At 40.1% G+C, this 12,694-nt stretch overlaps 2 protein-coding genes across 8 annotated transcripts in view; one reads left to right on the plus strand and one right to left on the minus strand.

Moving 5' to 3' along the window:
• LOC309638942 (olfactory receptor 2H1-like) overlaps nt 1-12,694 on the plus strand; it is a 148,240-nt gene that overhangs the window by 87,795 nt on the left and 47,751 nt on the right. The window lies entirely within an intron of this gene.
• Nucleotides 1-12,694, minus strand: part of OR11A1 (olfactory receptor family 11 subfamily A member 1) — a 46,255-nt gene that overhangs the window by 4,036 nt on the left and 29,525 nt on the right. The gene's annotated exons all lie outside the window — the stretch shown is intronic.

A 12,694-nucleotide genomic window follows, 5' to 3' on the forward strand; every position in this document is an offset into this window, starting at 1 on the left:
CTGTTTACTTTTCCTTTCCTTCTATTAAGGCATAATTTTGCACACAAAGATCTGTTTATTTTTGTTTCAATCACATTTTCATATCAATACTCCTTTTTAAATAACTCCAGCCAACAGCCAGTCCTAGATTCGCTCTATTAGCTTAGAGTAAAAGGGAGAGAGCCTGGTCTTCCCCCATGACCCCCACTCTTCCCTGCCTCTACTTTTTCTGGTAGGGGAGATAAGGAAGGAGAGGAACAGTATGCTGGGAAGGTTGCATCCTCTTCTTGGTTGGAACTTCTGCTCTAGCTCTTTGTGTGATTAATTTAAACAGGGGTGAGCAGCTCCCCTAAGCCTTGGCCACCCACTCAGCTTCAGCTTGAAAGTTGAATCCCAACTAGTGGCCTCATACTAAATTCTTGATGCCCAAAACTCTTTGCCCAGTGATCCAGTATGGCCCCTAAATCATCTGCCCTCTGTGACCCTGACTCTGGAGCCTGTACCTACAGGAGGATTCATCTTTGTACTGCTGGGAAATCAGTAATTCAAGGAAGCAGAGTCTGTCTCTTCTCTGCCTGGAGGCCTCACCACCTCATCACCTCTCCCAAGGCTCCTTCCCTCACTCGGTTAGCGTCTGCTGGCCAGTGAGCATCCAGCTGGGAAATCAGAAGTCAGTCTCCCTTTCTCTGCAGGTATCTCTTTTCCTTCAGGGAATAAGACTACTGGAAGGTCAGAGATGGGACTAGACTTTCTGTCCAAACAAGCCCTGCCTTCCCCACAAAAATAACCCACCGCTTCCTCCCAGCCTTCACCTTAAACACGGCTCTAGAGAAGTCCTCACAGTTTTCATTTCATGCCTTCATGCATTTGCAAACACCCTGTTCTTTGATACCTAAAAACTCCTTTGTATCCATCAAGACTCACATTGAATTTTACTTCCTCCTTGAAACATTTCTCTGCTTCTCAAAAGTCAAATCCTTCATCCTCGGTGGTTCCTTAAAGCCCTTTGACTATCCCATGTTTATGACACTTACCGAAATGCTTCATGATACATCTGTTTATATCTGTCTTTCTACTATTAGACTTGAGCTCCTTGAAATCAGGAGCTCTGTGTTATTCATATGTAAGTAAAAACTGGGAAAGAGGTAGAGCTCTTTCTTCTGACCTAAATCTCTCAGCAATCCTTATTGGGAGATAGCAGACTCTCTCAGAAAGTTTGAATTTAGAATGAGTTCTGGGGAAATAGGAAAAATCTCACTAGTAAACTTAAAACTACACTTTCATAGACAGGTGGTGTGGAACAGATTTTGCAGCATCTGCAAAAGAATGCCAAGGAAAGGAATTGGAACTTGATATAGTGTGTCGTGGGAGTCATCGTGCCTTAAGCAGAAGAATGATGGAATTAAAGTTTTATCCAAGAAAATCCATCTGGCAGGGAATTTGGAGACAAAGAAACTGGATAACAATTAGAAAGCAGCTTTGATGGTGTATCTATTAATTCCTCCACTTAACATTTAGTTTTTACTGCTCTGTCTTCCAGGCTGTATCCTAGGCTTTGAGAATACAACCATCAATAACATAGAGCTCCTGATTTCAAGGAGCTCAAGTCTAATATTAGAAAGATAGACATAAACAGATATATCGTGAAGCACTTTGGTAAGTATCACAAATATGGACAAGTCAAAGTGCTTTAAGGAAGCACCTTAAACAGCCAGGATAAAGGATTTGGCAGTTGAGAAGCAGAGCAAGTTTTCACACAGGGGGTCAAATTCAACATGAGTCTTGATGGATTTAAAGGAGTTTTAGATAGCAAAGAATGGGGTGTTTGCAAATGCATGGAGGTATGAAATAGAAATTGTGAAGAGTTCCCTAGAGCCATGTTACCAGAGCTTTATGAGGGGGTGATACATGAGACTGAAAGTGTAGGTGGAGTCCAGACTGCGAAAAATCTTATGTCCTCTACTAAGGAGCTTAGACCTGGTCATCCAGGCAGCCTGGTTTATAGAAGCACCGGCAGCCTCAAAACCACAAAGACCTGGATTTGAGTCTTGCTTCCACCTCTTACTAAATACTTTGACTCTCAATTCTTCATCTGTGTCTTGAAAATAATACCTGCTTTGCAGAATTTTGGTGAAGATTAGGTAATACATGTGGAATGTATATTAAGTATACTTAAAATATAACTAATGTGAAGTTCCGGAAATCCCAATAAATTTCAACTATTATTTTTCAGTAATAAAAAATCAATTTTTTATTTTGAGAATTTTAAGCATAGAAATAGCATGCAAAAAATAAGAAGACTGATTGCTGAGTATAAATGTAACTAATTAGTTTCAGGGAGCTGTTGCATCAGTCAAGGTGAATGATGATCAGGATTTATTTTAAATGTGGCAATAAGAGCAGAAAAGAGGGACCTAGGGGCTTCCCTGGTGGCGCAGTGGTTAAGAATCCGCCTGCCACTGCAGGGCACACGGGTTCGAGCCCTGGTCCGGGAAGATCCCACATGCCGCGGAGCAACTAAGCCCGTGCGCCACAGCTACTGAGCTTGCGCTCTAGAGCCCGTGAGTCACAACTACTGAGCCCATGTGCCACAACTACTGAAGCCCGCACGCCGAGAACCCGTGCTCCACAACAAGAGAAGCCACCGCAATGAGAAGCCCGCATAACGCAAGGAAGAGTAGCCCCCGCTCACCACAACTAAAGAAAAGCCCGCACACAGCAACTAAGACCCAATGCAGCCAAAGATAAAATAAATAAATAAATTAATTAAAAAAAAAAAAGAAAGAAAAAGAAAAGAGGGACCTAACTGAGAAAAGTTTCTGGGATAAAACTCGGCAGAATATTTCGAAAGATTGACATGGGGGCAGGGAAAGAGAGAGGGGGAGAAGGGAGTCATTGAACATTAGTCCATATTTCTAGCATGAGGAACCTCATGGGTGGTAGCATCATGAACAAAGGAAGTGGTACTAAGATCCTGAACCAGGATGGCAGTAAAAGAATGGATAGTAAAGGATGAACAGTTAAGAAGTTTCTTTTTATGGTTTCAAGTGTGCATTTTGTGCATGTGTGTGCGTGCATACGTGTGTGTAAATACATGAATGAAAATAAAATAGTCCATAAGTTAACACTCCAATATAAATAATGTTTATCACACTGAATGGAAAGTATTCAGATGATTCTTAATTTCTTCTTAATACTTGTCAATTTTTTCTAGTTTTTCTCAACTAACAATATTTCTGACATGAAAATAAATATTTTAATAGCAAAATAAAACATCTTTTATGATATTAAAAGTGTGTTTATTATAAAGTGTTTCATGACACAAAAATTTACATTTAAAAAGTCACTGGTAATCTGACATCTTGGGAATATGTACCAGATCATATTGAATATTAGATTTTGCAGCATACCTTTACATTTTGTCAAAACAATTTCTCATGTATTTTAATGTATAGTGTATTAACCTTACTCCTAATGATGAATATATTTATATTTCCATTTTTAGAGCACTTCAAAGGAAGAAACCTGCAAAATTTGGAAAATATGTAAAGCTCACATCTCAATAATGTCAATGCTATCACCTTCATCCATCCCAATGTTAACTTTAACTATGCAAACCTGACTGTCCTATGAGCCTTGCTTTTGTGATCAGTTTGGGTTTAAGCACATATCGATAACAGTTGTTGCCTTCCAAGGATCCTAACCCATCTCAAAATCCCCACCTGGGAATCCAAGCCTGCATTCACTTTTCAGGTTAAACTATATTCCTCTCCTTACCCTCCACTGAGCAAGATCTCTCCTACTCTGCCTTTGATACTCAGAATCAAGGAGTCTCCATGAAGTGCCTCTATCCAGTCTTGTGCTGGAATCTCTACAAAGGGAAACATACTCACTACTCCCCAGCTTCTGAGATGTGATGGCATAAGACAGAGCTACTGTCCAGAACAGACAGAACAGTATGATTCCACATCTTTTGCAAGCCTGAAGGTTAAAGAATCTTAGGGTCAGAGAGCAAGGGTACACACTAACCAATTCTTGGAAATATTAAGTTAAATAATATGAAATTGCTGGTTTGAGGTCCAAAAAAGTTGATATCTGCAGTAATATGTGATTTAACCTACACCTGAGGACGAGGTCACTACATGTTCACTCTAGTTAGAGCCACTGAAGCTGAATCCTCTCCTCTAATCAATCTAAAAAGAATTCCTGTGAAATGGGGCATTTTAGGACCTATTTCAATGAGGAGAAAGAGAGAGGGTCTTGACTATTCAATAATACTACTTTTAAAAAAGTAGAGTACTCTCTGCTTTGGAGAAGCTGAGAGGCAACCAAAGAGTGAATTAAAAGGAATACTGGGAGTGTGTGCAAGTCCAAATGGTTGAATAAAGCTGGAGAGGAAACCACATAATGGAGGACATCTCAAGATCTTCATATGTCTTCTCCTTGCCCAGTTGACCCACCAGGCTGAATGGAGAGAGCCAGCTGCACCTTGGTCACTCAATTTGTCTTTGTGAGATTTTCCAACTCTCCATGTCTCCAGCTGCTCTTTTTCTCCCTCTTCCTCCTCATCTACCTCTTATCCCTTATGGGCAATGCACTCATTGTGCTCATTGTAACCCTGGATGGGCGCCTCCACACTCCCATGGACTTCTTTATCTGCAGCCTCTCCTCGGTAGAGCTCTGGTACACCACAATCACTGTGCCCAAAATGCTGGCCAATTTTCTAAGTTCCCAAGGTGTCATCTCGGTTCCCAGCTGCATCACCCAGTACTACTCCTTCTCTTTGCCTGCCACAGAGCTCTTCTTTCTCACCACCATGGCCTATGACTGCTATGCTGCCATCTGCCAACCACTCCACTACCCACTCCTGCTCAACCCTCAAACTTGTGGTATCCTGGCTAGCATCTGCTGGTTTGTGGGATTCCTCTGCCCCATGTTCCCCTCATTCCTCCTTACACAAATCTCCTTCTGCACCCCCAACCAGATCAACCACTTCTGTGATGCCATTCCAATTTTCCCCCTTTCCTGCGCAGACACATAAGCCGAACAAGCAGTGGGCTATGCTTTTAGCACTGCCATTATCCTAGGGCCCCTGGTCTTTACCATGGCTTCCTATGTCCAAATCCTGGCCACAGTTCTTACCATGGCCTCAGATGCTGCCTGGCGCAAGACCTTTTCCACATGCACAGCCCATCTTTCTGTGGTCACAATCTACTTCGGCATTCTCACATTCATGTATGTCCACCCAGCAGTAAAGTATGAGTCAAATATCAACAAGATTGTGGCCATCTTCTACTCAGTCATCACCCACCCCCCTTCTCAATCCTCTCATCTATACACTCCGTAACAAGGATGTCAAGGAAGCTCTGAAGGTGTTGGTGTCCCAGATGCAAAAGGTCTGCTACCCAAGGAGGGAGACAAAGTGATAGAGCCACATGAGAAGCCAGAGAAACCAAAGCTAGTGCAATATCCAGCAGAAAACAATTCCTAATCATTGACTTTTACTTGTGCAATGTAGCTTTTCTATTTATTAAGTTTATATATTTGCTTTCGGGGAGTTATCTGTGGCATATTTTAAGTGAAAGAGGTGCTCCTCCTGCCACCCATTATGTCCATTTGCTGCCCATTCTTTCCATTGTTCAGCATCTCCAGAGGAGTGAATAATCTCATGTTAACATAAGTGCAGGGAAATTGCACAGGCTTTGTAGTCCATGCATCTGTGTTGGAAATCCAGCTCCCCCACTTGCTATCATCAGTTAAGTAAGCCAGTGAGACTTCTGAACAGGTAACCAAAGAACATAAAATCCTTTTTAGTTCTCTCAGAGGGAAGTTCTGATTTTCAGTGGACCTAATAACATGTAAAGCAGTGAACAAGTGCTGGTTTATTTGATTACATTGGTCTGTAGTTTTCTTCCTTGTGGTGCTGTTATGAGCTGAATTGTGTGCCTCCACCTCCCCCTTCCCCAGAAAAATTCATATGTTGAAGCCCTAAGGCCCAGTGCCTCAGAATGTGACTGTATTTGGAGAGAGGGTCTTTAAAGAGATAATTAAGGTTAAATGAGGCCATTGGAATGGAGCCTAATCCAATATGACTAGTATCCGTTTAAGAAGAGGTGATTAGCCATACACAAAAATAAACTCAAAATGGATTAGGGACCTAAATGTAAGACCGGACACTATAAAACTCTTAGAGAAAAACATAGGAAGAATACTCTTTGATATAAATCATAGCAAGATCTTTTTTGATCCACCTCCTAGAGTAATGGAAATAAAAACAAAAATAAACAAATGGGACCTAATGAAACTTAAAAGCTTTTGCAAAGCAAAGGAAACTACAAACAAGACAAAAAGACAACCCTCAGAATGGGAGAAAATATTTGCAAACAAATCAATGGACAAAGGATTAATCTCCAAAATATATAAACAGCTCATGAGACTCAATATTAAAAAAACAAACAACCCAATCAAAAAATGGGCCGAAGACCTAAATAGACATTTCTCCAAAGAAGACATACAGATGGCCAAGAAGCACATGAAAAGATGCTCAACATCACTAATTATTAGAGAAATGCAAATCAAAACTACAATGAGGTATCACCTCACACCAGTTAGAATGGGCATCATCAGAAAATCTACAAACAACAAATGCTGGAGAGGGTGTGGAGAAAAGGGCACCCTCTTGCACTGTTGGTGGGAATGTAAATTGATACAGCCACTATGGAGAACAGTATGGAGGTTCCTTAAAAAACTAAAAATAGAATTACCATATGACCCAGCAATCTCACTACTGGACATATACCCAGAGAAAACTGTAATTCAAAAAGACACCCCAATGTCCATTGTAGCACTATTTACAATAGCCAGATCATGGAAGCAACCTAAATGCCCATCGACAGACAAATGGTTAAAGAAGATGTGGTACATACATACAATGGAATATTACTCAGCCATAAAAAGGAACAAAATTGGGTCATTTGTAGAGATGTGGATGGATCTAGAGACTGTCGTACAGAGTGAAGTAAGTCAGAAAGAGAAAAACAAATATCGTATATTAACGCATATATGTGGAACCTAGAAAAATGGTACAGATGAACCGGTTTGCAGGGCAGAAATAGAGACACAGATGTAGAGAACAAACATATGGACACCAAGGGGGGGAAGGTGGCGGGGGGTGGGGGGGTGGGGTGATGAATTGGGAGATTGGGATTGACATGTATACACTAATATATAAAAAATAAATAAAATTCTAAAAGTCAAAAAAAAAAAAAAGAAGAGGTGATTAGGGCACACACACACAGAGGAAAACCAATGTCTTAATATGTAGGAGAAGACAGACTTCTATAAGCCAATGAGAGCAGAATCAGAAGAAACTAACCCTGCCAACACTTTGATCTCTAGATTCCAGAACTGTAAGAAAATGAATTGCTTTATTTAATCCACCCAATCTGTGATACTTTGTTTTGACAGCTCAAATAAACTTTGCCTGTTCTTTTTTTTATTGAAGTATAATTGATTTACAGTGTTGTAGTTTCAGATGTACAGCAAAGTGATTCATTTATACATATATATATCTCTATTCTTTTTCAGATTCTTTTTCCTTATAAGTTGTTACAAAATATTGAGTATAGCTCCTTGTGCTATACAGTAGGTCCTTGTTGGTTATCTATTTTATATATAGTAATGTGTATATGTTAATCCCAAACTCCTAATTTGTCCCTCCCCCTCTTTCCCCTTTGGTAACCAAAAGTTTGTTACCTTTTTTTAAAAATTGTTATTTATTTATTTATTTATTTATTTTTGGCTGTGTTGGGTCTTTGTTGCTGCGTGTGGGCTTTCTCTAGTTGCGGCGAGCGGGGGCTACTCTTCGTTGCAGTGCATGGACTTCTCATTGCAGTGGCTTCTCTTGTTGCGGAGCACAGGCTCTAAGCACGCAGGCTTCCATAGCTGTGGCATGCAGCCTCAGTAGTTGTGGCTTGTGGGCTCTAGAGCACAGGCTCAGTAGTTGTGGAGCACGGGCTTTGTTGCCCCTCAGCATGTAGGATCTTCCAGGACCAGAGCTCAAACCCATGTCCCTTGCATTGGCAGGCAGATTCTTAACCACTGCACCACCAGGGAAGTCCCTGTAAGTTTGTTTTCTATGTCTGTGAGTCTATTTCTGTTTTGTATATAAGTTCATTTGTATCATCTTTTTTAGATTCTGCATATAAGCAATATCATATGATATTTGTCTTTGTCTGGTTCACTTCAATTAGTATAATAATCTCTAGGTCCATCCATGTTGCTGCAAAGGGCATTATTTCATTCTTTTTTATGGCTGAGTAATATTCCATTGTGTGTGTGTGTGTGTGTGTGTGTGTGTGTGTGTGTGTGTGTGTGTATGTATGTGTGTATACACACACATACCACATCTCCTTTATCCATTCACCTGTTGATAGACACTTATGTTGCTTCCATTTCTTTTTTAAAAAAATATTTATTTATTTATTTGGCTGCATCGGGTCTTAGTTGTGGCATGTGGGATTTTCATTGCGGCACGTGGAAACTTTCATTGCAGTACACAGGCTCTTCACTGCAGCACACAGGCTTCTCTCTAGTTGTGGGCATGTGGGCTCCAGAGCATGTGGGCCCAGTAGTTGCAGTGCATGGGCTCAGTAGTTGTGGTGCACAGGCTTAGTTGCCCCACGGCATGTGGGATCTTAGTTCTCCAACCGGGGATCAAATCCGTGTCCCCTGCATTGTAAAGTGGATTCTTAACCACTGGACCACCAGGGAAGTCCTCTCCATTTCTTGACAATTGTAAATAATGCTGCTATGAACCCTGGGGTGCATGTATCTTTTCAAATTAGTGTTTTTGTTTTGTTTTGTTTTGTTTTGTTCACATATATACCCAGGAGTGGAATTGCTGAGTCATAGTTCTATTTTTAGTTTTTTGAGAAACCTCCATACTTTTTCCACAGTGGCTGCACCAATTTACATTCATACCAACAGTGTACAAGTGTTCCCTTTCTCAATATCCTTGCCTATTCAATTCGTCTGCCCATTTTTAAATTGAGTTGTTTGCTTTTTTGATGTTGAGTTGTATGAGCTGTTTACATATGTTGGATATTAATCCCTTATCAGTCATATCATTTGCAAATATCTTCTCCCACTCAGTAAGTAGATGGCCTTTTCATTTTGTTGATAGTTTCCTTCACTGTGCAAAAGCTTTTTAGTTTCATGTAGTCCCATTAGTTTATTTTTACTTTCATTTCTCTTGCCTGAGGAGACATCCAAAGAAATATTACTAAGACTGATGTCAAAGACATACTGCCTGTTTTTTCTTCTAGGAGTTTTACAGTTTCAGGTTTTATATTTAAGGCTTTAATCCATCTTGAATTTAGTTTTGTGTATGGTATAAGAGAGTAGTCCGGTTTCATTCTACAGAGTGAAGTAAGTCAGAAGGAGAAAAACAAATACCGTATGCTAACACATATATATGAAATCTAAAAAAACCAAAATGTTCTGAAGAACCTAGGGTCAGGACAGGAATAAAGATGCAGACAATAGAGAATGGACTTGAGGACACGGGGAGGGGGAAGGGTAAGCTGGGACGAAGTGAGAGAGTGGCATGGACATATATACACTATCAAATGTAAAACAGATAGCTAGTGGGAAGCAGCTGCATAGCACAGGGAGATCAGCTCAGTGCTTTGTGAGCAGCTAGAGTGGTGGGATAGGGAGGGTGGGAGGGAGACACAAGAGGGAGGCAATATGGGGATATATGTATATGTATAGCTGATTCACTTTGTTATAAAGCAGAAACTAACACACCATTGTAAAGCAATTATACTCCAATAAAGATGTTTAATTAATTAATTAATTAATTAAAGAAAAGAAGTTCCAATGCTTTGATCAGATGCAACAAGAGGTCTACTTTGTCCACCTCACAATTCCATAATTGCAACTTTCCCTTGTCATTTCTTTTTTTTAAAAAATTAATAGCTACTTTATTTATTTATTTATTTACTTATTTTTGGCTGTGTTGGGTCTTCGTTTCTGTGCGAGGGCTTTCTCTAGTTGTGGCAAGCGGGGCCACTCTTCATCGCGGTGCGCGGGCCTTTCACTATCGCAGCCCCTCCCGTTGCGGGGCCCAGGCTCCAGACGCGCAGGCTCAGCAGCTGTGGCTCACGGGCCCAGTTGCTCAGCGGCATGTGGGATCCTCCCCGACCAGGGCTCGAACCCGTGTTCCCTGCATTGGCAGGCAGATTCTCAACCCCTGTGCCACCAGGGAAGCCCCTTAATCTTTCTTTGATACACCAAAATCCCCTTATAACTCACCACTTTTTGAATTGTCTCGGGCCATTTTTTCCCAGTCCACTTTTTTTATAATTAATTTTTATTAGAGTATAGTTGCTTTCTCCATTCCATTTTTTTTTTATACTTTATATTTTTACGGGGCTATTCTGTGTTAAAATTTGCCTCATTTCTATTTCCACTTTCTGGTCTTAATTCTGTAGATTAGCGAAAGCCTAACCACTTATGAAATCTCATTTAATCATCATAACTGTCATGTGATGTAGATACCGTTTTTCCTATTATACCATAGACTGCTCATTATTCCCTAGTAGTAGTTCTCCCTCCTCCCATATTATTTCAGATAGGTTATGCCTACTCAGAGTAAAAACGATTTCACAACCTCCCTTTCAGCTTCATGTGGTTGTAAGATGCTAGGCAATGGGATGTAGGAGAAATCCCCTCTGGCTGTTTCCTGGAGCCTTTCTTAAAATACTATTGAAGCCTTCTCTTTGGCCATCTTCTTTCATCAGTTCTGTCATATCCTGGAATAATGATGTAATGGCTGGAGCACTAGATACCATTTTGGACCACAAAAATGTGGACCGTATCCTAAGAATAGCAGAGTTCAAAGGAGTGTGGTCCTGAGGTTTTTGTGGAACAGAACTATCATACTGGCTCTGAGTCTTCTACCTCTGGATTTTGAAGCCACTTCTATCTTTTTGAAGCCAAATATTTTTAGATATGTGTTAAGGATTAGCAGAACCTAATCCTAAGTGAAATCCCCAACTTACAGAAGAAAGTACTAAGCTTCAGGATGGTTAAATAACTTGCATAAAAAGTAGGAAGCAGAGCCTGAATTTTTTCCAGGAAGGCCTGACTGCTGCAAAGTGGATGTGGGCCACTGGCCCACACACCACCCCACACCTCCTAGTGCATTAGCTACTCCAGTTATTTTGTCGATTTAGTCAGTTTTCACACATTGCCATCAGACCCAAGATCTAGGCTCAGTGACTATCCCTGAGTTATATATATATTTTGGTTTATTTTGGTTAGGTTTGGCCTCTGATTTTAGCTAATTTTAAATTCCTTTGATTTCAGATAATATTATAGAATATATTATTAATCTTTCCAAGTTTTGGGGTATGTAAAATATTAGTGGATGTTGTGTGTTTGGGAGTAGGGAAGGCACAGGGTCCTGACAGTTAACCTATTATAGCGCTAGCTTTTCATGGCTATTTGCTTGGCAACTAGTGATGAGCATAGAAATTGGTTCCCATTGGTGCATATGTTATAGCCAGTTCTGTCCTGAGCCAATGACAGCATAAAAAAGATACATACCCCTCCCTTTACTCCCTTCCTCTGCCCGCCACCCTTTTGCTATTGAATAGGTAAAACATACACAGATTGCTGAGAAATAAAATATTGCCTGCCATATCAGAAAACTAATGATGTCACAGTCATCAGTGATTGCAGTAGAGGTGAGCCCAGAGGGAACTCAGGAAGGAAACAAAGAATATCTGCCATGTAGCAGCCATCCGACTGCAGCCACTCCCAAAGGTGAGATCTGAGGGAACTCAGGATGAGAAAACACAGGATATTGGCCCCAGGTAACTGAGGTGCATATCAAAGGAATGATATCAGTGAGCCCAGACTCCTGCATCCTCCCATACATAGAAAAGCACTAAATTCCTTAACTTGAGATCCCTAGTTTTCTTTTATCAACAGTACTCTTTTGTTCCTACTACCTGCCCTTTGTTGCAAAACTCCTATATATCCTAGCTCCCTCCTTGCCTCCTCAGAGCAGTTTTCTCAAGGTTACTTGAGAAAGTCTCCTGGGTTTGCGGTCCTCAGTATGTCCCCTGTATAAAACATAACCCTGAACTTTTAGGTTGTGAATATATTTTTTTAGTTGACAATGCAAAACTAAAAACATAACAACAGGACAAGGCACATAATAAGTAAATCTCCTTCCCATTCCAGTTCCTTAGGCAATACAGTTTCTTTCCTCCCAGAGATATTGTATGCATATTTCAGCATATGTGTATATATTTATCTTTTTAAATATCAGAATATTAAACATTTTGTAACTTGATTTTTTCAGTTAATTCCACTATATACACCTTCATTTATTCTTTATTGATAAATGTTGTTTCCATTTTTTTGATTACAAATAATATCACATGAATAGGCTTGTACATATCTTATTTCATACATATATGAGTATATTAATAGAATAAATTCCTAAAGTGGAATTGCTGGGTTTAGGATATGTAGATGACATTTTAAAAATTATATTTTTGTCACCAGTTTTGGTACCACAAAAGAATACATGTAAGATATGTAAACTCTAAAGCATAATTTTGTCATAATCAACACTCATGGTTTTTACATTTTTATGACAGCTTGATGGCACACATATATGGTCCTAAACACTATATTG

The sequence above is a fragment of the Balaenoptera physalus genome, assembly GCF_965194825.1.
Source record: "Balaenoptera physalus genome assembly, chromosome: 11".
Lineage (NCBI taxonomy): Eukaryota > Metazoa > Chordata > Mammalia > Artiodactyla > Balaenopteridae > Balaenoptera > Balaenoptera physalus.